The sequence below is a fragment of the Herpailurus yagouaroundi genome, unplaced genomic scaffold (genome assembly GCF_014898765.1).
Source record: "Herpailurus yagouaroundi ecotype Mexico unplaced genomic scaffold, PumYag 182, whole genome shotgun sequence".
Lineage (NCBI taxonomy): Eukaryota > Metazoa > Chordata > Mammalia > Carnivora > Felidae > Herpailurus > Herpailurus yagouaroundi.
In genome coordinates, this window is record NW_024412413.1 from 8,744,604 (window position 1) to 8,770,672 (window position 26,069).

General features: G+C 40.3%; 1 protein-coding gene across 5 annotated transcripts in view; it reads right to left on the reverse strand.

Moving 5' to 3' along the window:
* Positions 1-26,069, reverse strand: part of TNRC6B (trinucleotide repeat containing adaptor 6B) — a 248,718-nt gene that overhangs the window by 181,850 nt on the left and 40,799 nt on the right. For all 5 annotated transcript variants that reach the window (XM_040490760.1, XM_040490759.1, XM_040490757.1 and 2 more), the window contains exon 2: positions 4,127-4,201. The gene's annotated coding sequence lies outside the window, so the exon portion shown is untranslated. The remainder of the gene's footprint in view (positions 1-4,126; positions 4,202-26,069) is intronic.

Consider the following 26,069-nt stretch of genomic DNA (forward strand, 5'->3'; position numbering starts at 1 on the left):
GCCTGACCTTGAATTATGCAGGCACAGCTTTTCCTAAGCAGGCATGGCTGAGGCAAAGATTAGACTTTAGGGAAAAGAGACTTTCTTCATACAGGCCTTTTAGATATTAACGAGGGGAACAATTATTTGCTGTGCATAAGCTGCGAGGCAGCTGAATTTCACACAGCGCATGTGCTACGAAACCAGTGAGGTTCTACGTTTGAATTGTTTGTGCTCGGCTTACACAGGCAATGGAAATGAAGAGGTTTCTCACTATACTCCTAAAAGGCAGGAAGGCAGGGAACTTCTAGAGGGAGGGAGGGAACTTGGTACCTGGGGCTGCCACTACTATAAATCCCTAAATATTGCAAAAAGAAGGAGATGCTTCAAGGATTAATCTTTAAAGCAGAAGACCGTGTACATTGGTTGGGTTTTTTCCAGACATAGGAAAGGCCCAGTTCCAAATTTCACCTCCTGCTGGCAGAGTTTTCCAAATCGGGTGGAAGTGTCCACGTCATGGATGGCGCACACTGGCATGGGCTAACTGGATACCTTGGAGAGGCTCAAACAAGAGGACCTCAGCCGTCTTCCCTCCCTCAGTAAGGCAGGTGGAGATCAAAGAACCTTAGAGGTTCTTTATCATCCAGTATCGCCTGGGATATTCACTACTTTTGCCTACGAAATCACTTTCCCATCTTTTCCAGACTTCAAATTGATTCTCAGATCCCTCCCTCGGATGCCACCGTGGCTTTGCGACAGCCTTTAGTAAGACTGAGTACTGCATTCTGGGAATATAATTTGATCAGGAATTATTGCTCCTGAGCAGGACAGTGCTTTCTTAACTGGGTGGCTGTGGGGACAGTGCTGAAACAATTTTGTTGACCCTTGGAGTTGATGTTAATTTATATACTGTTCTGATCCATTTTAGGGTACCTGGGGGCAAAATCTATTTGGCTCATCAATTTTGCCCAAGAGAATACCCGAGAGAAGAGTGGGTGGTAGTGGGGGGTTGTCCTCTTGAAAGTGGGAGCAGGACTGTCTTGAGACCCCCTCTGCCCTAGAGGGGAGGGACACACCTCACAAGACCTGGATTATACTTCAGACCAACGCATGAGGAGACAAGAGCCAACATGGGTTAGGGGAGGAAAACTTGCTGGCTCTCAATGTTTCCTTCCATGTGGGGCAATATCCCTTTACTACTGTTGGCCTTATATCCCTAACGCAGGCTGTCAGGGTGAAGTGACTTGTCCAGTCATTGAGTCTGGAAGGGAGACTGGGCGTGCCCCTCCTCCAGCCCTTTTCCAGTGGGGGCCTTAGTTTTGCTCTGCTCCTCCCTTCTTCTAGGAGGCAGGTCTATCCCTGATAGTGCTGCTGGGTAAAGAAACCTGTTAAGTTCCAGAGCTGAGTATTAGAAAACCGACTTGCTGTTAGAAACGAGCCAGTTCTATGTCAACTTTATTAGTAATAGAAGTGAAAATTTGATCTCCACCTGCCTTACTCCCTCACCCTCTATGTCTGTGGTTTAGAACTTAGGCAGTGGAGAGAATGTTTTTTATCAGGTCCCTTCAATTCCAACCAATATCTGGAACTTCTCCGCTTCAGAACCTCTCCTCTGCATCAGTCTGATTTTCCCAACTGTCCCATTACCATAACATGAATAGCAGACTTTTACTTCATAAACTTTTCAGCTCTATTTCTAGCTACTCCCCGTGCACCCACTATACCACTTCACTCTGGAAAATCTTCCTATTCTCGGCACACAACTTGCTAACTTAATTTCTATCTATGCAGTCCACACCACATTTGAAAGCCCTTCCCCTCACTGCCAATCAGCCTCTCTATCCTCCTAGCATCCAATTTTTATTTCGAAAAATCTTTCCTGATTAACACCATGTATCTGTCTACTTACTATATGTCATATCAACACCTATTTTTCTATTTGTTCTTTCTTTAATTTACTCTGTGTGCGTGTGTGAGTGTGTGTGCGTGTGTGTGTGTGTGTGCGTGCGTGGTTTTAGAACTATTCTTAATATTTTTAAGGTGTTTCTTGAAAAAGCCTTGGTGACATTCTTGTTTGAAGCCAAGGCTTATAGTCGTGTCTAACGGTCTACTTGAGTTTTACTGCCCTTTTGACAAAATGGAGGGAAAATAAAGAAAGCAATGTGGAAGTATATGGCTGAGTTAGGGGTTCCACTTGTGAAGTGACAAAGGGGCCAAGTGTATCAGTGTTACCAGACTGATGAAAAGTCAAGGCAAAGTCCACTTGTGTGAAAAGGTCCTGGAGGGGGCGTACAAGTGGTAGTAAAGTTGTCAAAGATGACGTGACAACATAAGCATTTGATTTCTGCTTCAGCACATGATTCCGCCTCAGAGCTATCACCAGCTTGCCATCCATGGTAAGTGACCGACGGTCATGACCTGGCAGTGCTTCAGCGCACGTGGGACAGGACTCGACAAGTGTTAATGACCAGATATGAGTAAAACCATACATCACACAGCATCTGCGCCAGGTCTTCTCTAAAAGTTGGCAAATATGTTAATGTTTTCAAGGCCCTCCGGGATCCAGCCCTCACCTGTGTCTCCCAGTGTCGTGGGCCAGACCTCTTCTTCCCTTTGTTCCAGCCGTAATGAACTACTTACAGCTTCACGAATATGCCAGATTGTTTCTGGTTTCCATTGTTCTGCTTGTACCACTCCCTCTGCCTTTGTCTCCCCGGGTGCCGCCAGAGAATACCTACTCTCATCACTCAAGACTCAGCTTTTACAAAGTGTTTCCGGATCCACCACCAGGCAGAACTGGTGATTCCTTCCTCAGTGTCCCCAGCGGATCTTGTCTGAAATCTAGTACGTGATCTATAACATGCCACTGACTTTACTTCCTTACATAGATGCCTCCCTTAATAGACTGTCAACCCTCTGACACCAGATACTGTATCTCATTAATGTCTGTATACACAGTTTGATTAAAACTGTATACCTGGAATTTAATAGACACTCAATATATTTCTATGTAGGTGTGACTGAATCAACTAAAGTCCTTTTTATTTAAATTGCAATAGATATCAATTCAATAAATATCTACTGGGTCCCTACCACATGCCACCCAGGGCTCAGCTGGAGTGGTGTAGCAGAATGAGCTTTGGCTTTGAAGGAGCAAAATCAGTATTCTTTGTCACTTATTAGCTGTGTAATCTTGGGCACTTAACTTTCTGATCTTCATTATTTTCATCCATAATACTGGTCAGGAGGAGGGGTTATAAGGATTAAATTAAATACTATACGCATAGCGCTCAGCAAGGTATCTAGGAGCAGCCAATAGGCACTGAAAAACCAGTTAGCTCCTTTCCAAGAAGTCTCAAAGGGTTTATAGACTAGTAAAGGAGGCAGAGACAAATAAATAACTCTACTGTAAAACCCTGCTTTATTACTGTAATAATAACAGGCCCTCCTAGAATACAGATGAAAAAGAAATTCTGCCCAGAGGGTCTGGGAGAAGGGGACAGTAGGAAAGATACAGGAAAGAAGAGTGGATAGCTTGTATTTTCCCCTCTTATTCCAAACTCCAACCAAAGAGAAGAGCATTGACCAAGGCACAAAGCCATGAAAGACAACTAAATATTTGGGAAATAGAAAATGGCCTAGTAAGGCCTACAGCAGATAGGGGCTCACTAAAAAGCAGCCAGAAACATTGATTGGAATTAGATTTTGAAGTGGTTTATAGGATGGTATCTGTAGCAACTGGGAGCCATGAGAGCTGTTTAAGCAAAGGAGTGACACAGGTAAATATATCATTTAGAAAGCTGGTTCTGGAAGTAAGTTGGACTACAGACCGGAGTAAGGACAGGCTAGAGGCAGACAAGCTAGGAATATGCTCACAGGAAACTGTGGGATTGCTAAATCCTAATAACAAATTCTAGCTTTATAAAAAGGATGAGGTACCGAATGTCAGTGTCAATCATTCAGACTGATGTGCTTTTTAAAGGGACCTACTGAAGTAGAAATGCAATCAGTTGATGTGATGATGTGGTGGCCACTTTAAAGACCCTCATGGAACAACCTGGGGAAGGAGTGATAACTTTTCTTCTTTTTAAGATGAAGACTCTCCCATCTCACTGCCAATACACAGATTTAAATTTTAAAAACTTACCTTCGACAGTATTCTGGGGCAACACAAGCCCGTGAAGATGAGTCTAGACTACATTCAGTGCAAAAAACCAAAACCCTGAAAAGAGAAAAAAATCACAATGAGCTGCGTGCTCACAGCAAGATGGCAGTGCACGGTTCTGAATTCAGGCAGCCCAGCACAAATCCGGGCTCTTCTGTCTACCACCACAGACTGCGGGGCCAGCGGCCTAGCCTCTCAAGCCTCAACTTCCTCATTCAACACTGAGAACAACAATAGCACTTTCCTCATAAGGTTCTTTAGAAGTTTAAATGGAATACATATAAAACACCTAGTATAGGGCAGGGCACCAACTGCACGCTTAATAAAGGCAAGTGGTTAGGAATGTGAACTGAGGGGCACCTGGGTGGCTCAGTCAGTGGAGCGTGCAACTCTTGATCTTGGGGTTGGGCTCGAGCCCTGCATTGGGTGTAAAGATTACTTAGAATAAAATTGAGGGGCGCCCGGGTGGCTCAGTCAGTTAAGCATCCAACTCTTGATCTCAGCTCAGGTCTTGATCTCCGGGTCGTGAGTGCAAGCCCCACACTGGGCTAAATGCTGGGCATAGAGCCTACTTAAAAACAAACAAAACAAACACACAAAATCTTTTTTTAAAAATGTGAACCGATACACTAAAACCTATATTAAACCTCTATCCTTTATTTTACCTTATTTGTTCTATCAGGAAAATGCCAAGTTGCCTTTCCAACTTCTCCATTTGACATGAGGGTGTCTCATAATCACTTCAGATTTAATGCATCCCAAAGAGCACTCTTCACTGCCCTCCCGGACTTCATTCTCCCATCTCCACTGTCTTATCCTCCACCCAGTTGCTTGGGTCAGAACCTCGGGTTCATCCTAGATTTCTTGCCCTATCCCAGCCCTCTCTCAGCTTGTCAGCAACCTGTCACTTCTGATTCACAGTATGTGAATTCTTCTTTCCCACTGCCATCATCATCCCTCACTTGTGGAGGCCTCTTAGCTGGTCTCCTGCCTCTACTCTTGCTCCTCCCCAGTGCGTCCGTTCCCAGTTAATGGCTGGAATGGCCTCTTCAAAATCAAATCAGATCATAGCAAGTTGCTAATAAATGCAAGGAAAATTGTGTTTATTTCATGATGGAATGTCTCTCTCTTTACATATGAAATACACACTCACATGTGAACATACAGATACATGAAATGAAAGCCACTTAATATTAGACATTTAGAGGTCCCAAGGCAGTCCCTTCCTTTTACAGTGGCAGAAACAAATACCAGAAGGAGATCCTGCTTAAGGTTGGACTTCTGTGTGTGTGCAAAAGTGGCCAAAACAAGGCCGCACAAGCCCAACAGAAACTCGCCTGTGATTAGAACCCGCACTGCTGTCTGAAAGTCTGTCACTATTTGGAAGTTGTGCCCTTGTCTCATGATCAAGAAACTTAATGTTTCTGTCTGAGAACGTGCGTTCCATTTCCCAAGGCTGCAGATTATGAGGTACGGCTTTAGTCCCACATCATGCTGCAGTGTTTGAGAGTGTGCTTCAGGGAATCTTGAAAGCACCTTGCTGCCCTCTTATCTGTCATCACTCTCCCTTTGCTTATTTTTTTAACAGTGTTTGAATAAATAAATCCCAGATGGAATTGAGCTGTGGTGAGTATTGGTGATATTTTCATTATTAGCCCTATCCTTCTACTACAGACACTGTTGTCCCAGCAATCTTTCTTTCTAAAAAGCAAATGTGACCTCTGAATAGATCACTGCTCAAATTCAATCAATAACTACCCACTACCCTTAGGGCAAAATTGAAGATCTCTCTAGCCCCATCATATCCTTCATATCCTATTCATGGGAATTGCATGTGGTTCCCCTGCCCACAGCACATGCACTAATGTCTGCTGAGGGCCCTTACCCTGATTCTCATCCACTCCTCTTGCAAGATCTGCCTCAGGTATTATCTCCTGAAAGTTTTCTGTACCCTCCTTGGCTGCACAAAGTGTCCCTCCCCTAAGACGTACCATATAATATCAGTAGTGTCTGAGGGTCTGATTTCCACACTCAACAGGGGCTCCTTGACAACAAGGGCTCTCTGTGGTGACACATCTTTGAATTTGGTATCGAGCAGTTCAATAAACATAAGCTGAACTAAATCCTGACATGTTCCTGATAACTCAGCACGCCAGTGTAGAGCCTGGAGCCTTCCCATTAAACGGCACTGGGGAGAGTTGAAGAAACTGGCTGGAACTTCCCAGATGGGTCTGGCCCTCATGGAGGATAACAGCTATGTAGTTGTGTGTGACCCTCAGCACCTCAGAGATAGATTCGATTCTTTCATTTTTTTGTCAATTACAGACTATCAAGAGGACAATCCTAATTTTCAGTTCTCTGTTCTGATTAGTTTCTGCACAGGCTAAACATGACTTCTTTTCTAGACTCACCAGGTATCTAAATTCTGTACCAGCTTCACAAAGTAACCCATCATTACATATCTTGTTGCCAGACAAGTTAGAAGGATACGGCGGCCAGCTCAGTCTTTTGCTTGCTTGGTAGGCGGGCTCAGATGCTTGCTTATGTTCAGAGAGGGAAAAGGAGTTGAAGCACGGGAAGGGCAGACGAGGGAAACTGGGCAATTTTCAAGAACTCTGGAAACCAGTTTTTGCAGAACAGCTTCCTTACTTTCCCCACAGGGTTGTGAACCTCTGTATCAGATGCACTCGTACTCAAGATAAACATAACATTTGGCTCTGAAATCAACATTTTGAATTATCTAGTTGAAGTCATCTACAGCACTATTTTCCTTCTAAGGTATAAGCAATGGCAAATTCTTTCAAAAGTCATTTTGAAATGTTCAGAACTACACTATAATCCTACCACCGGATCATATATAGCCATCCGTACTATAAACTCTTAACTGAGTCACAAGTAACACTGAAACTATTTGAAGCACTCTGGTTTTCTCGGTCCTCTTGCGGAGCAGCCAAACTGACTTGAGATTCACACACAGTTGGGAAGATTCCATGGGTCCTGGACTAGATTACTGCCAGACCTGCTAAACTTCAAGAGCTCCTCCAAGCCCAGTGCCTAACCTTACTCATGGGACGTGATCAGACCTACATCTCTCCTAGGGAATATGCCAAGTTGAAAGACAGACGTATCCAATAAATTATATCCACTTTACTAGTACCACCTCTGACATGGCATAGTTTTAATTTTCAAATTTGATTACTCAGGCCGATCCTTTTAAATTTAATTCTCACTTAAAAAAATTCAAGTGATAGGGACAAGTCCCCTCTCCCACTACCCTTACCCAGGACTCACCACTGCTATCAGTTTAATTTCCGGGCATAATTCTGGGATGCAGATTATTATATACAGTTCACTCTGGAGTGAACATGGGTTTGAACTGCGTGGGTCCATTTCTATGTGGATTTTTTACAGGATAGTACTATAAATGTATTTTCTCTTCCTTATGATTTTCTTAAAAACATTTTCTTTCCTGGGACGCCTGGGTGGCTCAGTCAGTTAAGCATCCGACTTCAGCTCAGGTCATGATCTCACGGTTCGTGAGTTCGAGCCCCGCGTTGGGCTCTGTGCTGGCAGCTCGGAGCCTGGAGCCTGCTTCAGATTCTGTGTCTCCCTCACTCTCTGCCCCTCCCCTACTCGTGCTCTATTTCTCTGCCTCAAAAATAAATAAATATTTTTCAAAAATTTAAAAAAACATTTTCTCTACATTACTTTATTGTAAGAATACAGTATGTAATACATAAAACATACAAAACATGTATTAATTGACTACTTATACTATCGGTAAGGCTTCCAGTCACCAGTAGGCTATTAGTAGTTATGTTTGACGGGTGAGTCAAAAGTTCTAGGGGGATTTTCAACTGCACAGGGGGTCAGTCCCCGTAACCCCCGTATTGCTCAAGGGTCAGGCCTACTATAAACTTTTAACTGAGTCACAAGTCACACTGAAAACCTTGACGGCCCACGTCATTGGCAACTGGCCTAACTTCAAGCAAGATGTCCCGGAAGCAGCATCTTAAGTGAAGCAGCAGATGTGGGGGTGGAGCAAAACACCAGCAAGGGTGCTGGGAAGGTCTTCCCAGGAGGTGGGCACAGATGCCAGGAGAATCGGGGCAGACAGGAGGGTACCATACGTTCAGCTCTGTAAGTGGGGCACCCAGCCCAAGTGGGCCAGAAGGAACCTATTTAATTAAGTAACAAATAATAGTATCAAAAGCCCAAGCAGCACAGGTGGAGGTAACTCTGCTGCAGGCAGATGAGTCTATTTAGCTGCCAATACACAAGTGTTAACGATTGTTCCAAGATCTGGAAATGTTACCTGTGCAGTTTCAGGTCACCTCTACCTAAGTTCAGCACTTTGGAAGTTCTGTAAAATATTCTAGTCCGCACATTCCTAAAAACATCCCCTTTAATCCTAAAATCTCTTCTAGCTTTTGTGTTCTCCTCCTCTTTCCTCTTCTAGTTAAGTTTCTTTTATTTTTTTCTTTTTAATTTTTTTTTCAACGTTTATTTATTTTTGGGACAGAGAGAGACAGAGCATGAACGGGGGAGGGGCAGAGAGAGAGGGAGACACAGAATCAGAAACAGGCTCCAGGCTCCGAGCCATCAGCCCAGAGCCTGACGCGGGGCTCGAACTCACGGACCGCGAGATCGTGACCCGGCTGAAGTCGGCCGCTCAACCGACTGCGCCACCCAGGCGCCCCTAGTTAAGTTTCTTTTAAAAGAAGTTTATATCTGTGGTCACAACACCTTTATCTCTCATTTACTTATTAATGGTTGTAATTTGAGATCTTTCCCTATCAATACCGTTATCAAATACAATGGATATTATTCAATTGTTTTGTTTTAACCTCTCTTTCCCATTTAAAAATCAGAATGATCTTTAAGTCTTATCATTTGGGTGTTCCTTTCCGATCTTGATATCAGGATATTGTAGATCCCAGGGCACCTGGCTGGCTCAGTCAGTGGAGCACACAACGCTTGATCTCAGGGCTGTGAGCTCGAGCCCCACGTTGGGTGTAGAGATTACTTAAAAGTAAAATCTTAAACAAAAGAAAAGAATACTGTAGGTCCAGTCATTGAGCCAGGGGGAAGCCTGTTTTAGTTTCTGGTCTCTTAGCTGTTGTCTGAGTCCTCCTATCTCCCTGGGTTTGCAGCCAGCCCAAGGCCTTTGTCAACGCTGTTGATTTTCAGATGCACAAACAGGGGCAGGGTGGTGCTGGGTGAGTTCCTGCTTCTGTACACGGGGACAAGGGCACAGGGGTTGTGGTGAGGAAACTCAACTCAACTCCTGGCTTCAAGGATTGAGCCTCGTTCTGATCCCCAACTATCATGGATCATGTCTAGTCCCTTTACCCCACAGAAGGGGCCAAATTCATTACTTGTGGCACCGCTTAGACCATTTCTTTGCAGACTCTTGCTGGAGAGTCTTTCTCTGCTTGTCCTTTCATTACTGGCATGTTCCTTGGGAATTCATCCTTCCTTTTCTTTTTATTATACACATACGTCCTTACCTTCTCCCATAGATTTAACTACACTCCACGTCTTGATGACTCCCAAATCGCTCTAGTGCTGACCTTTCGTACGAACTTCAGAGCCTTCTATAAACTGCCCAATGTCAATGCCTTTCATCTCACGTTCCACATGGTCCTTAAAATGCAACACACCTAAGATGAAATAACCCTCCCTCAAACTATGTTCTTCTCCTTCTGCCTCACTTGGGAATACTACCATCCCACTCAAATAAAAAAATCTGGCACCATCATCAGCATCTTGATTTCACCGAACTCTGTCGATTCCAATGCCCGAATATTTCAGGATGTATGTTCTTCCCTATTCCTACTGCCACTGCTTTAATTCTGGCAATTTCTTACTCAATTTATTAGAACTACTTTTTCCGCTGGTTTTCTTAACCTCGAGACCCCCCCCCATCCCCTCGCCCCCCGGCATTAGAATCACCTTTATAAAGTGCAATCCCACATAGCCTTTGCAATGTCTCTCATCCATCTTCAAGATAAACCCCAATTCTCACTACATGGTATTCAAGGCCTGGTACCTGTTCATCTCTCGGCTTCATCTCACAAAATCACAGTGCTTTCAGTTTTCCTTAAACACCACATGGCTTCATGTGCCGGTGGCTTTGTACCTGCTGTTTCTACTTGGACTGGCTTCCCGCTCACAGGGCAAATTTCTTCCCCACCTTCAAGATGCAGGCTTATGGAAATCTTTTCCATGAAGTCTTTCTTGATGCCTCCCTCTTGGTCTGGCTGGGTCCCCCCTCTGAGTTAGCGACTGTACTTGGTATATATTTCCACTTGTGCCGCATATACTACTAGGTTGTAAGGTTCCTGAAGGCAGGGTCTAAGTCTTAATTTACTACTGCATTATCATCATTGAAAACAGTGCTAGTGCAAAGGACATTCCAATAAACTCTTATGGAATAAACACAGACATTTTGGGGAAAAAAATAAAGTCAATTCAGTACAATATTCTTAGTCTACTCAAATAAGGATGCTGCTTATCAGCTTTAACAGTCTATCCAGGGCCACAGTACAGACTCCATGCATGCATGCATTCATTCATTTCTTCAGCAACTGAACCACCTGCCAGGCCTCATGCTCTGTTCTAAGGAACACCGTGGTAAAGTAACGCTAGCCTCTTGGAACAATGTGCTATTTGTGTGGGACCCACAGACTTCCAGGGAGAAGCTGTGAAGGGAATTTGGAGACTGATAGCAGGACACTGGTATAAAGACATTACATTTATTTTTGTATCTTGTGAGTCAGGGAGGGCTGCCTAAGAAAAACAAACGCAGTATGAAGCCGGGATGCTCACTTTCAGCTACTAATCCAGTTTGGCCAACTAACTAACGCCTTCTAGCTCAGTCCACGATGGCTTGTCAATTCTTTAACAGGAAGGACCTTCTGAAGAACCTAAGCACAAGCACGGACCACTCGCAGGTGGGGGTGGGGACGCAGGGAATGATGACGACTGGCTACTCCAACAGCAGAGGCAGCTACTGAAACAGCAGAGTCAACTCAGCCAGCTTTACTAAATGCTCACTAAGCGTCCAGCGCAATGCTAGCGTATGCAGAGCAAGGGCCTATGGCCAGGTTTTACTGCCATTGTTGGTCACGTAAGAATTAAACAGATTAACATGTTCAGCTTTTGTACCCGATTTATTGATGACCCATGATCAAAGAGTCTTTATGTTTTTTCCATATTGCATATTGATTTTATGTAGGTTTTTTTTTTTTTATCAAATAGCTATTTCTATTAAGGTTCACAAAATTTTAAATGCATATTGGTTCGCCAATATAACCAGTGAGTTAGGGAAATCTTAATATTTATATTGAAGATGGGAATAATAATAATAATAATATGAATAACCATTAACCAATAACCATTTATGCTGTGTTCATCAATGTACATCATGGACATCTCAAAAAAACTCATTTCACAGATGATCCCTTCCTCAGAGGTCTTATGCTATTGATAAGGAGAAGAAATTGAGCACGGCAAGCAATTCCACAAGGAGTGAGCACTAAACTGCGTGGCACAGCAGTCAGAAAAGGGCAGAGAAAAACAGTGGGCCACCCAATCCGAGCGGGCTTTGGAGAGAAACTAGCATTCCAACGGAATTGACAGGATTTTAAGCAGTTACTCTCAAACATTTTAGTCTCAGGATCTCGTCACAATTCTTAAAAATCATTAAGGACCCCAAAAAGCTTTTGTTTATGTAGGTTATAATTGCCAGATTTACCATACTAAGAATTAAAGGCAGAAAAAAATTAAAATATTCATAAATATCCATTTAAAAATATTAGTAATACACTATTACATGTTAACATTTTTAAATTAAAAATAATATTTTAGAGGATTAAAAATTTGAGAAAAGTGCCACTGTTTCATATTTTTGCAAATATCTTTAATGTCTGGTGTAGGAGCCCACAGCTGTATCCTCCTATCTGCTTTTGCATTCAGTTTTTTGCAGTATTGAATGTCATGAAGCCTCTGGAAAACTCCACTGTGCACTTGTGAGAGAATGGGTTTAAAAGGCATGTATCATGGTAGTATTATTAAAAGAGTTGTGACCTCATGGACCCCCTGCTGAAGGGGTCTGGGTGGGGAAGGGGGAGGATCCTTGGATCACACTTCGAGTAACTACTGACTGTAAAAGAGAAAGAAAATGGTCAAAGGGTATAAGCAGGAAGGAAGTGTGTGGCTGGGGAGCCAGAGCTTCTACATATGCCACGCTTACTCCGAACCTCTTGGCTCCAAACAAGCTCACCTCCTCCACTGTGAACCTCAGAGACGGGAGCAGGAGGGCAGGGTGGGGTTGTGCACGACAGCGACAGCGGGGCCGGGAGCCTCTCCCTCCCTGTCTGCTGTGCTGTGTGTGCTGCAGGCGGGAGAGGCTCCACTTCCCCCCGGCGGCAACACTCCCTGGAGGCCACGTCAGGTTTTCCTCTCCGGCGCCCACACTGCGCTCTCCTCCTCGAAGCTGTAAATGGCTCATAAGAAACTGACTTGCCATGGCTTCCCGAGGCTGTGTTTACTAGCTGCAAAATCATCTCACTGCTGCAGTCTCAGATTCTTCAGACATTTCTTGATCTGGCTGTCTTAAAAAGCAAATTTAACATCAGCCACGTAGCCAGTTTTTCCTTGCCAATAATCCTGTGAGTTTGCGATTCTGTTCCTGTGCATCTCATGCGCTGTAAAAACAGTTCCTGGAGCGTCATATGTCATGGATCTAGTTGCCATAAACTGAAAACATTTTCTTCATATTTTGTGGCACAAACGAAAAGCATTCTGGATGTGGTTTGCATACAGTCCATCTCTGGCCAAAAAAGAGGTTTAAATATATGGACAGGCAGGGAAAGAGGGGTGGCCATGACCATGGTTAAACCTTTTTACCATCTAAGTCAATGTTTGATAGTATATTTTTAAATTTAAATTTTTGCTGTGATTAATGTTCTAAAATTATCCTGCAGGAGGTACAACTGTTCATTTTATGTAGGAAGCTTTAAGTTATCTAAAAGTATTTTATAGCTGAGAGAAATACATACAAAACAGAAGCTTCTTTTTGATCTCTCAAATAAAAAAAATAATATGAAAAATAGAAACAACCATGAACCTATACAGCTTTTCAGGGTTTTTGTTTGTTTGTTTGTTTGTTTGTTTTAGTAAGCAAATTTATTAAGGTCCCTTTATAGACCAGAATGGCTCATTTTTAAGTCAAAGTGAAACTAAAACTTTAAAAGAGATTTCTGCTTCTGGGAACGGTAAACTAGGTAATTCGGACCAACCATCCTGCAGAGACTGCCAGAAAATCTGAACAAAATATAAAAAATATCTTGAAGGCAGAGGAGCATTAACAAGTTAATTATGAATTGCCAGTCACAAAACTCAATTCTAGGAGAACTATATAACTCAACATGAAAAATAATAAAGCTTTTAGAAGAGAATACAGGATGATGTTTTCATGACCTGGGGTAGAGAAGGATTTCTTAAGCAGCATACAAAAAGCACTTATTATTAAAAAACAGATAAATCTGACATAAAAATTCAGAATTTTTGCTCATCAAAAGACATCCTCAAGAAAATGAAAAAGGCAATGTAAAACCAACAAGGGGTGCATATTGGAAATAACAAAGAATTCTAAGATGGAAAAAAAACCAAGATAACTCAATAGGAAAATGGGTAGAAGACTAGATGAGGCACTTCACCAAATAAACAAAAACAAAAAACTGCATTATCTAACTGGCCAACAAACATATGAAAAGGTGTCTAGCCTCAATAGGAAGTGAGAGAACTACAAAAGAAAACCACAATGAAATATACAAAGGAAAATGATAATGATATGCCATTATAAACTAGAATGGCTAAAAACTATTTATTTATTTATTTAGTAAAGATTTTATTTTTCAGTAATCTCTACACTCAACATGGGGCTCAAATTCACCACTCGGAGATCAAAAGTCACATGTTGTATTAACTGAGCCAGTCAGGCGCCCCATGAATGGCTAAAAAATTTTAAAGTCTGATCAGGGCACCTGGGTAGCTCAGTTGGTTGGGCATCTGACTCTTGATTTTGGCTCAGGTCATGATCTCACTGTTCGTGGGATCGAGCCTCAAGCTGGCTCTGTGCTGGTAGCATGGAGACTGCTTGGGATTCTCTCTCTCTCTCCTCTGCTCCTCCCCCACTGGCACACACGCACATGCGTTCTCTCTAAAAAATAAAAAAATAAACACAAGAAAACAGAAAATGAAAGTCTGATAATAACAAGAGTTGCCAAGGATATAGAACAACAGGAACTGTCATACACTGATTATGTGAATGTAAACTGTTATTTCCACTTCAGAATACAATACTCCATTATTCTAAAGTTAAAGACAGACATACTCTATGATCTAGCAATTCTACTCCTATGTATTTAGCCAGGAGAATTAATGCATACATGCCCCAAAAGAAATATACAAAAACATTCAGAGTGGCACTATCCATAACAGCCCTCAACTGGGAACAATCCAAATATCCCAGTAGTAGAATGGATAAATATCTTCTGACATATTCACACAATAGGGTATCATACAGTAATGAAAATGAAGGAACAAGAGCCAAACACAACAACATGGATGAATCTTGCAAACATAATGACCAGACAAAAGAATACATACCAGGTGACTCTGTGTCCAAAATTAGCCAAAACTATAATGTGTAGAGGTATGCAGGTGGGAAACGTAAAAAGAAAAAAATATCAGAAGAGTTGTCACCTATAGGTGGGAAGGGAAAACTCTGACTAGCAAAAGTCGCTATGAAGAGGCTGCTGTGTCCCCGTAATATCCTATTTCTTGACCTCAGGAGTGGTTATTTTTAAATTAATTCATTAAGTTTGACATTTGTATTTTATGCACTTTTCTGGCTGTGTGCTCTATTTCACAATAAACAAGAATGAACGCAAACAAAACTAATACAAAGGCAAAAGTGCTATCTTTCATTTGACAATTAGATCACAGAACCCCAGTTCCTCAGAAGGCATTCTGGCCTTTCATTACCAAGCCCTGTCTTCCTAGTCTCATCTCTTGCCATCCACCTTTTTTTAACAAGTAGTCTGCCACATTCACTCTCAACCAGGTGCTTTCTTTACTTTTACTCATGATATTTTTCTGCCCAGAAAACCATGTAGACAAACCCCAATCACCCTTCTGCCAGACTAGGTACAAACTGTCACTCAAGATACAACCTGGGTGTCATCTCCTATGAGAAATCTTTTCAGGAGACACAGACTCTGCAGTCACACTGCCTAGTTCAAATTCTAGATCTGCCATTTACTAGTTCTGTGACTTTGGTTGAATTACCAACTTTAGTTTTATTATAGCTTCCACATCTGTAAAATAGGATAAAAATATTATCTGCCTCACTGGGGAGTGTGAGGATGAAATGAGTAAATATATGCAAAGTGTTTGGAACATGCTTGGGACACAGTAAGCACTAGGGACTAGCTATTATTATTACCCAGTATTAACTAGGTATTAGCTATTTATTATGACCATTATTGATACACACTGATAACCCCCTCCCTATACCCAGAAGCCCCTCCACATTAGATACTCTTCCTTTGGGGTCCCATGGCTCAGTATTACAATTCATTCTCTTGTATACAGCCCTTATGGACAGTTATTCTTTGAGAGCAGGAACTAAATCTTTTACTCCTCAATCCCCAACATCTAGCACAGGGCCTGGCATGCACTAACCTTAACCCTAACCCTAACCCTAACAGTAGATGCTCAGTAAATATCTGTGGAATGAATAAGCCACAAAGACTCCAAACATGGATCTATATCACATATAAAAGTTGTGCTTTGGTGCTGAAATGTGCCCTCCCCTGTGTGTATGCCACAAACTAGAAGCACAGCCTTGACAGATTCCTACAACAATTACCTCAGAATATGGGTATAGACTCCTTCCCCTGGTAGCAACAAATGAGACAAGTAATAATTTGTCCTATCTACCTCTTGTGAGGCTCAAATGATAGTAACTGTGAAAATATATTTTTTTAAGTGTGAAGCTCTGTTATATGAGGTTTTATTGCCTTAATAAAACAACAGGATTATTGTTGAATTGCAAATCTGGAAAAGGCTTTAGGGAGTAACAAGGAATTAATATAATATAAAAATGCAATCTCATATGTTCTAAGATAAGATTTTTATTTTAAAAATAAACATTAAATATTTATTATTTTAATAATAATTTGCATATATTGCAATAATAATTAAAATATTTTGCAACAGAATGTCTCCAATTTTCTCAATCGGTTACTAATGATTTAGGTAATACCAAAACAAACAACCATGTATGTTCACAGCAGCATTAATCATAATAGCCCAAAAGTGGAAACAACCCAAATGCCCATTAACTGGCAAAAGGATACACTGTGGTCCATCCACCCAGTAGAAAACTACTCAGCAGTAAAAAGGAGCAAGCTACGGATACAAACAATGGGGGGAACCTCAAAAACATAATACTCAGTGAGAGAAGCCACTCGCAAGAAATCTCATATTGTATGATTCCACTTACATTAAATGTCCACAAAGGGCAAATCTATAGAGACAAAAAAGTAAATTAGTGGTTGCCTGGGGCTGGGAGTGGGAACACCAGGCCGCAAATGGGTATGCAGGGTCCCTCTGGGCTGATGGAAATGTTCTAAAATGGGGCTGTGGTGATGATTACACAATGGTGTACACTTAAAAAGATGTTTTAATTGTACACCTAAAATAGGTGAACTTTATGGTGTGTAAATTATACCCCAATAAAGGTGTTTTTAAAAACACAAATGTTCGGCACTTTTTTACAGCTAGCTGTAATTCTCACATCTTTAAAATCTCACCCCCACATGGGACCAAAGAACACAAGCGTATAGCATAATAAGAAATGTTAAGCTTTTAAAAACAAAGCAAGTTTTAAACGTCATGTACAAAGTATCTTAAAAACCCAAAGCGCCACCTCCTTACTTCTTTTCCAATCCAGTAGCAACAAAACGATGATCTTGATAAACAGGCGTTCACTGTCATTTGTTTATTTCACCCCACCTGTACAAACACACATTCTGGCCTCATCTGCATTTATAATTGCAAATATGAATATCTGGCACAATGCCCCCCTCTTATAGCCAAATGGCAAGCATAAGAAAAAGGTAAATACAGAAAGCACAGTGTATGAGATTTAAAAAATGTTGTACATCTGATAAACAGGATTTCTAAATAGAGTTTAAATTAACACTCAGAAATCAACAGTTCTTTATACAAATGTACTTCAGATTAAATTCTACATGAAGTCCTAAAATGCTATCCAAATTCTTTTGCTGAACTGGAATTGTTAAATTGGATATTGCTTGAAGTAGGTCACTGGCTCGGGCTTGAAAGTATTTGGTAATGCAGAGATCTACTTGCAACGTCATTTGTCACAATGAGATTGGATTTAGACCGGGAGAAACCACACGGGTTGGGTGTCAACTGTCAGTTGTATTTTACACAGATAAATCTCATTTTAGATTTATCTCACTGCAGATTTCTTGAACAGGGAAATAACAAGATGAAAGAAGTGTTTCTGCAAGAGAAAATCTGGTGGCAATGTTTAGAAACTGTCTCTTTGGCTTCCTGCTCCTTTGTTCCGCACATCCACTCAGTCTCCAAAGACCATTAAGCTTTCTTTTGTAATGTCTTTCAAGTTTATTCCTTCTCTCCACTTCTACTCTCACCACTATAATCCTAACTGGTGTCAGGAAAGGGTGAAGGGCAAGAAAACTAGGAAAAGCAAACAAACTAGAGACTATTAGAGTAATCTAAGAGGGAAGTGAAAGGGACCTGCTCTCCAGCAGTGGTGCTCAAAGTGCGGTCCCCAAACCAGCAACATCAGCATCACCTGGGAACTAGACGCAACTGTAAATTCTCAGGCTGTACCCAGACGTATCAAATCAGAAACTGTGGGGGCAAAACCAGCAATGTTTGTAATGAGCCCTCTAGGTGATTCTGATATAGGCTAAAGTTTGATTGTTAGGGATATAAAAAAGCAGAACAAGAAGGAATGGGCCAAGACAAGAGAATATCAGAACAGGCTAAGAATTTCTACCACAATGTTCCTCCAATCTCCAACCTGACCTATCCAAAAAGAACTGCTCTCCAAACTGCTCTTTCAAGTACTATTCACTTTTTTTTTTTAAGTTTATTTATTTATTTTGAGAGAGACAAAACGAGTGAGAGAGAGACAGAGAGAGAGGGAGAGAGAGAATCCCAAGCAGGCTACTCACTGCCAGCACAGAGCCCAATGCAAGGCTCAAACTAACTGTGAGACCATGACCTAAGCCCAAACCAAGAGTCAGATGCTTCACCAACTGAGCCACCCATGTGCCCCTAAGTACTATTCACTTCTGATATCACCACCCTCTAACACCGCTTACATTCAATCTCTCTTCCCACTAGTCCTCATCCAATATACCAATTTGGTTGGTTCCACAGCTGGGGCTCTAGACAGTCAAGAAGAGAGGAAATGCACCACATGTGAGAAATTCTGATATAAAAGGCCCTTCAAATAAGTGGAGAAAAGATGAATTTTTCAATAAATGGTTTTGGAGGAACTGGCTGGTTGTTGTGGGAATGGAGAGTGCATCTTACTCTGTGCACCAAAATAAAATTCCAAGTATATCAAACACTTTAATTAAAAAGCCAAAAGGAACACAATAGATTAAATCATCATAAAAATATTTTTATCATCTTCAGTAGATGATCTTCCTAAAAGCATGATAACTTCACCCAGAAGGCTTAAAAGAAATTTCTAATAAATTTTACTACATAAAAATCTAAAACTTGTCTGTGGCCAGAAAAAGATCATAAAATAAAAAGATATACTAATAAAACATTTGCAGTGCATAACAGAAAAGAGTGCTCTCGTACTGTTAAGAAAAAAAATGAACACGGGGTGCCTGGCTGGCTCAGTTAGAGGAACACACAACTCTTGATCTCAGGGTGGTGAGTTCAAGCCCCATGGGTGTAGAGATTACTTAATTTAATAAAATGAAAAAAATAAATCTAATTAGATAATTGCAGAAAGGAAAAGAATATACAATTCACAAAAAGAAAAAATATAAATGATATAAAAACATAAATCTAATACTTAAAAAAAAAAAGATTTTTACACCTAGCAAATTGGCAAAGATTAAGATTGACAAAGTTGGGTGTGGGGACAGCAGCACCATCTCATATTGATGGTAGAAAAGGCAGCTTATACACTACTTTTCATAGCATAAAATGACAACATCTACCAAAATTTAAAATATCCATTTCTTTCATACAGCAATTCTACTTCTCCTAAGAATGGAGTCTACCAAAAATACTCCTAAGTGTACAAATACATTTGTATAAACATGTTCATTGCTGCTGCTGCCCTACTATTTGCAATCCTGAACAGTAATCCTCAATGAACTTAATGTCAACCACTTGGAGATTGGTAATAGAAACAACAGAATATTCTGTAGCTGTTAAAAAGGAGGCTATATAACATGGACAAGGTTCACAACATCTTGTTAGAGTAAAAGAAAAGCCATCATAAAACATCATGTATGGTTTAATCTCTTATGGCAAAAAATATATATATAGATATATAATATATATACCTTATATTTACATAATACGCACACACACACACACACGTGTGTGTGTGTGTGTGTGTATATATATGTGTGTGTGTATATGTGTGTGTGTGTGTGTGTGTGTGTGTATATATATATATATATATATATATATATATGGAGGTAAAAAGTTATTCACTGGTATCTGAGGTATCTGACTACAGGAGAGGATTGGTGCCTCTAACCCATGTGGTTCAAGGGTTAACTGTATACATATAACAGGTACATATACTATACTACATGTAGCATATGTATACATGTAATGTATACAATGTATAATATAGCATATATAGGTATATGCTCTCTCTATATAGATATAGATAGATATCTATATATATATTATATGCCAGCATAAAAGTATAGGGGAAAAGTCTGGCAAGATATACAACAACCTTTAAAAATAGGTACCTTAAGGAGTTAGATAGGGGAATTTTCCATTTTCTACTTCATAAACTTCAAGTTCCTTTCAAGGAACATGAATTGCTCTTACACTAAAAAGTAAATATGATGTCACTTCTTTGTCCAAAAGTTTTAAAGCCTCCCAGCCCACAGAGAATATAGTCCGAACTTCTCAGTCAGATGTCAGAATGGTCCAGCTATGCCACCTGATGCCTTTACTGATCACCAAGGTGAACTCCCCTAATGTGGCAAGTTAGGAAGGGGTGTCTGTTCTCCTTCCTTCATTGTATTCCGGCTGAAGCCTGGTACCACCTCTGATAACCTTTCCTTCCATTATCAAAGCTTTTATTGTGATAAGCACACTGGAATGGCATTCTAATTTGTTCTTTTCAGAACAATGTTGACAGAGCTGCTCAAAAAAATTAACAGATTCCTTCAACTGCTTTTGTAGGAAAATAAGTTCACATGCCAATGTATGGGCTGACCAATACCACCCCACCACTGAAAACCAAAATGTAACATGTTTTTTGGCTAATAAATATTAAGAAATAATGTTTGGTTTTCATAGCCATTTGTTGGCATATATTCCACATCCTACATAACACGTGGTTTTTGACAGTTACATCTGTTCTGCAGCAGGAGAATATTGAGACAAGATTTCTTAGAAGACACAAGAGGTGGAGTCAGTTTTGTGATCTCTTTGGCTGGGGTGCAATGTGGAGGGACCATCAAGTACTCACACAACACCCTGATCAAGTCCCACTATATTCATCTTGCAAGCCCAACTCACTTAGTTGTCAAGGTATGGCGATATCACAACACCTATATGCCAGCGCAAATTTGACTCAGAGTTCATTTACAAAAACATCATGTCTTTGCAGGAGATCTGGATGCTCCCCCAAAATACTCTAAGCTTGAGTAACAGAAACTCTTCTCTGCTCATCCATAATAGTAAGGGTTTCTTAGACTTTAACTGGGTAATATCTGACCTTTATTCTAACTCACTCCTGAAGGCTGATAATTGTCCTCGCAGCCCTCCTGAGAAAGAAGTGACCATTTCAGTAGTACCCTGTGTCCAAAGATCTAGAATCCAAAGTCTCATAAAATTTTGGCCATGATCAGGGCACTTAGTGGTTGACTATTTATTTTGGATACCAATATGTTCAATATGACAGACAGTACTTTCTGAAGTCAGTATGGTAGTCATGTTTGCGTTTCTAAGACAATTAACTTGATAAAATACGAATACTTGGGGTTAGAGATGAAAGGGGTACAGAGAAGCTAGAGTACATGGAAGACCTAGGCTAAAGTCACTAGGTCAGTGAGCTGGTAATGATATGGATAAACCACTGTAGTTGTCAATGGCATCTGCCTTGAACATGAAGGTTATAGGTTATATAGTGCTTATATAAATATAGTGCTTGTTTTGACATCTATCTCCCTTCCCTACCAACTATGGGAGGAATGGGGTACTTTACTCATATCTGCATTCACAGTCTTTGGCACAGAGCCAATACTCAGTAAATGTTTGCTAAATTAATGAAGCATATGCTTTAAGAAAATACAGGTTACACAATAAAGGGACACATGGCAAAATGTGTAGTTACCTACATTTCCTGTTTCAATCCAGATTTGGCTGGGGATAACCTTGTACTCAGATTTCTCAACCTTCCTTATGAATAGAGGTGGCCATGTGTCACAGTGCTGGTCAGTAAGATGCACCTCTTTAGGTAAGGCATACCTTTTGTATGTCACTCTTTGCCCTTCTTCCAGGGGTTGGCTGGTAGGGAAGCAGAAAAGTGACCTTGCCATTATCAAGAGAGACACATCTAAGAATGGGTAGAAGGAATCCAAAACATTAACACCACCGTGGACAGTAACAGCCTTGGACTTCTTATTTCTCAATTTTATGTTGTGTAAGAGAAACTAAATCTCTAGTTGGTTAAAGCAAACTTGAATTTTCCATTACATGTAGTCTAACTTATTCCTAATTGATAAAAGTACATAGCAATAGAAGGAAGAATTATGAGACTACTGTAGTAATCCAAAGAACAATAATTTTGTTCTAATAACTGAATAAGTGTAGTCTTCTTTCTTTGTGATAATATAATTGTAAATAATTCCAGGGTATATGATATCGTTAAATGACAGCACTCTAGCTAGCAGCTCAATAGTGATTTGAGATTATCTAACTAAGTTAGAATGTTTGGAAAGTGTGTTGATGCGTATACTGCACTGACATATATTGTAGTGTCATCAGCAATAAGACCAACTAAAACAGATGAACTCCAAGATCACATAAAATTAGCAATAATCTCCTCTCAACTACATGGAAGTGGTAATCAAAACCCAGAGTGGAAAAGAAAATTGAAAACATTTCAAAAAAACACCTGCAGAAGAATGCTGCTATTCTAGCTGCATGTTAAACCTCCTTTACTGGATATGTTCTACACTCAACATCTGGCCTTTCCACAGCTAGTGCCTACCAATTCGACGTTAAAGAATACTTCTTGCTGAAGTAATGTCACCGGGAAATTTTAATCCCTCTCAAGGGCATTCAGTTGTAGTTCACATTCACTTCTGAAGAAATGAAAGTAAAGTATGTTGCTCTGTCCTCTGTAAGTTAGTACTTGTTAGTAAGTTGTAAGTTAGTACTGAGATCTAGAAATCAGATCAATTTGTATTGGAAAAGGAAGGTACATGCTTAATGTAGCACTAGCTTATAGCAACCAATAATAAGCTTTTGTTTTTTAAACAATTTTTTTAAAGTCTCATTATGAAGTCATGAACTTTTCAGTTAATGTTTTTATTGGTATTCTAATTGTCTCACTGTTGGCCAAAGGGACTCTTCTCATGTGTGTGTACTCTTACATCTTTTTGATGTGACCCTTGTCATAGTCTTTGATGACTTCCTTGCTCTATGGTATAATAAGGAATTCTACATTTATCTTGCATAATTCCCGCTGCAGACCTGGAATAGCCATCCCAGGAATCCTTCTTCCTTTTAGTGAGAATTGGTATTTCAAAACCATAATTTGGACATTAGGCTTACATGCTGCTAACTGGGTTGGCCATTGTTTCCAGGCCTTTTCAGTGTAATGTATTAGGTAGCTTTTTTAAAGATAAAATATATCAAGAGTTCACACTAAAACTTCCAATTCAAAATTCAGTTAATCAAGAGAGTGAGAAGACAAGCCACAGAATAAAGAAAAATGTTTATAAAAGACTTATCTGATAACGGACTATTACCCAAAATATACAAAGAAATCTTAACACTCAACAGTAAGAAAATGAACAACTCAGTTAAAAAACAAACAAAAGACCTGAACCAGACACCTCACCAAAGAAGACATACAGATGGCAAATAAGTATATGAAAAGATGCTTGACCTTGTATGTCATTAAGGGATCACAAATTAAACAATGATAAATTGCCACCACCCACTTATTAGAATGGCCAAAAACTGAAACACTGAAAACATCAAACGTTGGAGAGTATGTGGAACACCAGGAATGCTCTTTCACAGATGGAGGGAATGCAATACAGTACAGTCATTTTGGAAGATAGCTTGGTGGTTTCTTACAGAACTGAACATAGCCTTACAATCCAGCAATCACACTCCTTGATATTTACCCAAAGGAATTGTATATCTACACAAAAACCTGCACACTGATACTTAACAGCAGCTTTATTCCTAAGTGCCTATACTTGGAAACAACCAAGACGTCCTTCAGTAGGTGAACGGATAAATGAACTGTGATATGGCCAAACAATGGAATGTTATTCAGTGCTAAAAAGAAATGAGCTCTTTAAGTCATGAAAAGACATGAAGGAAACTTAACGGTATGTTACTAGGTCAAAGAAGCCAATCTAAAAAGGCTGCATACTATATGACATTCTAGAAAAGGCAAAACTAGGAGGTAGTAAAAGGATCAGAGGCTGCCAGGGGCCCTTGAAGAGGAAGGGACAAATAAGGGGAACAAAGGATTTTTAGGACAGTGAAACAATTCTCTATGATATTATAGTGGTGAATACATGTAATGTAAACCATGGACTTTGTATAATGAAATGTCAATGTAGAATCATCACCTGTAACAAATGAACCACTCCTGTGCAGGACGCTGACAGCAGCTGGGGCGGATGGGGCAGTAAAATTTTTGCTTAATTTTACTGTGAACCCAAAACTGTTCTAAAAAAGTCTACTAAAAAACCAAGTTAACAGGGTTTTAATTAACCTTTTATTTTATATCTGTAACTCTTTTCACTCATGTTGAGAATCTGGGTTTCAACAACACAGCAAAATGATAAAATATAACATAATTACTCGTATGTATGATCTGATAATACACACACAACCCCAGAATAAAGAATAATAATACTGACACCATCACCAATAATATATGGACACACAGTTATATATATGGGTTTTGTTGTCGTTGCTACATTTTTTGCAGTTCTTTTTATCCTTAGGGTCGATACCACTAAGAATATAAAGCTCAAATTACTGAGTTTTAAATTTTGGGTTCTTTGTTTCTTTGTTATTTTCAATTTTTAAAGATTGCTTTTTTACAAAAAATTAACTTTGCCTTAAAAAATTAACTTTGCCTAGGGGCGCCTGAGTGGCTCAGTCATTTAAGCATCCGAGTTCGGCTCAGGTCATGATCTCACAGTTCCTGAGTTCGATCCCCGCGTCGGGCTCTGGGCTGACAGCTCAGAGCCTGGATAGAGACTGCTTCGGATTCTGTGTCTCCCTCTGTGTGCCCCTCCGCTGCTTGCACTCTGTCTCTCGCATTGTCTCAAAAATAAATAAACATTAAAAAAAATTTTTTTAATTAACTTTGCCTTATAATCATTTATTTTTTTTTTTAATTTTTTTTTCAACGTTTATTTATTTTTGGGACAGAGAGAGACAAAGCATGAACAGGTGAGGGGCAGAGAGAGAGGGAGACACAGAATCAGAAACAGGCTCCAGGCTCTGAGCCATCAGCCCAGAGCCTGACGCGGGGCTCGAACTCCCGGACCGCGAGATCGTGACCTGGCTGAAGTCGGACGCTTAACCGACTGCGCCACCCAGGCGCCCCTGCCTTATAATCATTTAAATCATTGCGTAATGTCAAATCCACAAATAAACTGCTGTATATTCAAAGCAGTCTAGTTCCTATCTCTGTCCCCTCTACCCTATTTCCCTTCCTTCATCTCTCACAGTAAATTGGTTTTTAAGCTTTTATGACTTATTCTTCCATTTAAAAAATATAGACAGCAAAAAATATAGAGAGAGAGAGACAGCAAATACTGACATCAAAATATGCTAGAAACCCTCATATTCAGAGCAAATGGAGGAACGCAGCAAAAAGACCACTTGGTTTATAGTTACAAGACATGGTGTCCAGTTACTGTTTCACTACTTATTAGTGGACCTTGGGGAATTATCTAATTTTTTAGAGCTTCAGTGCTATTTTCTATATAATGAGGAAAGCATAATAGAACTTTCCACCTTATACAGTTGCTATGAGGATCAGATAAGATGTGAAAATCTTTTAAAGGTGTAATTGTATATGAGTACATTCTTGGAGTAAAGGTTTCTGAAGATTAGCCAAAAGTCATTCTGTTTGTAATAAAAATTTCTTTTACTCATAGGTACAAAATAAGCAGGAATAACTTATTCCTCTATTAAGAAAGAACCGTCAAGAAGTACAGGGAGAGAAGATGAACTCAGACAAAGTTCCCAGCAAGTTAAGCTTCTCCCACAAGAAGGACCAAGGGGTTCTGGGAAGTGGCATGTGGAAACCTAGTCCTTGGAGTCTGGGTCACCAACAGTTAAGTGGCTGTACCTCTAAATCTCC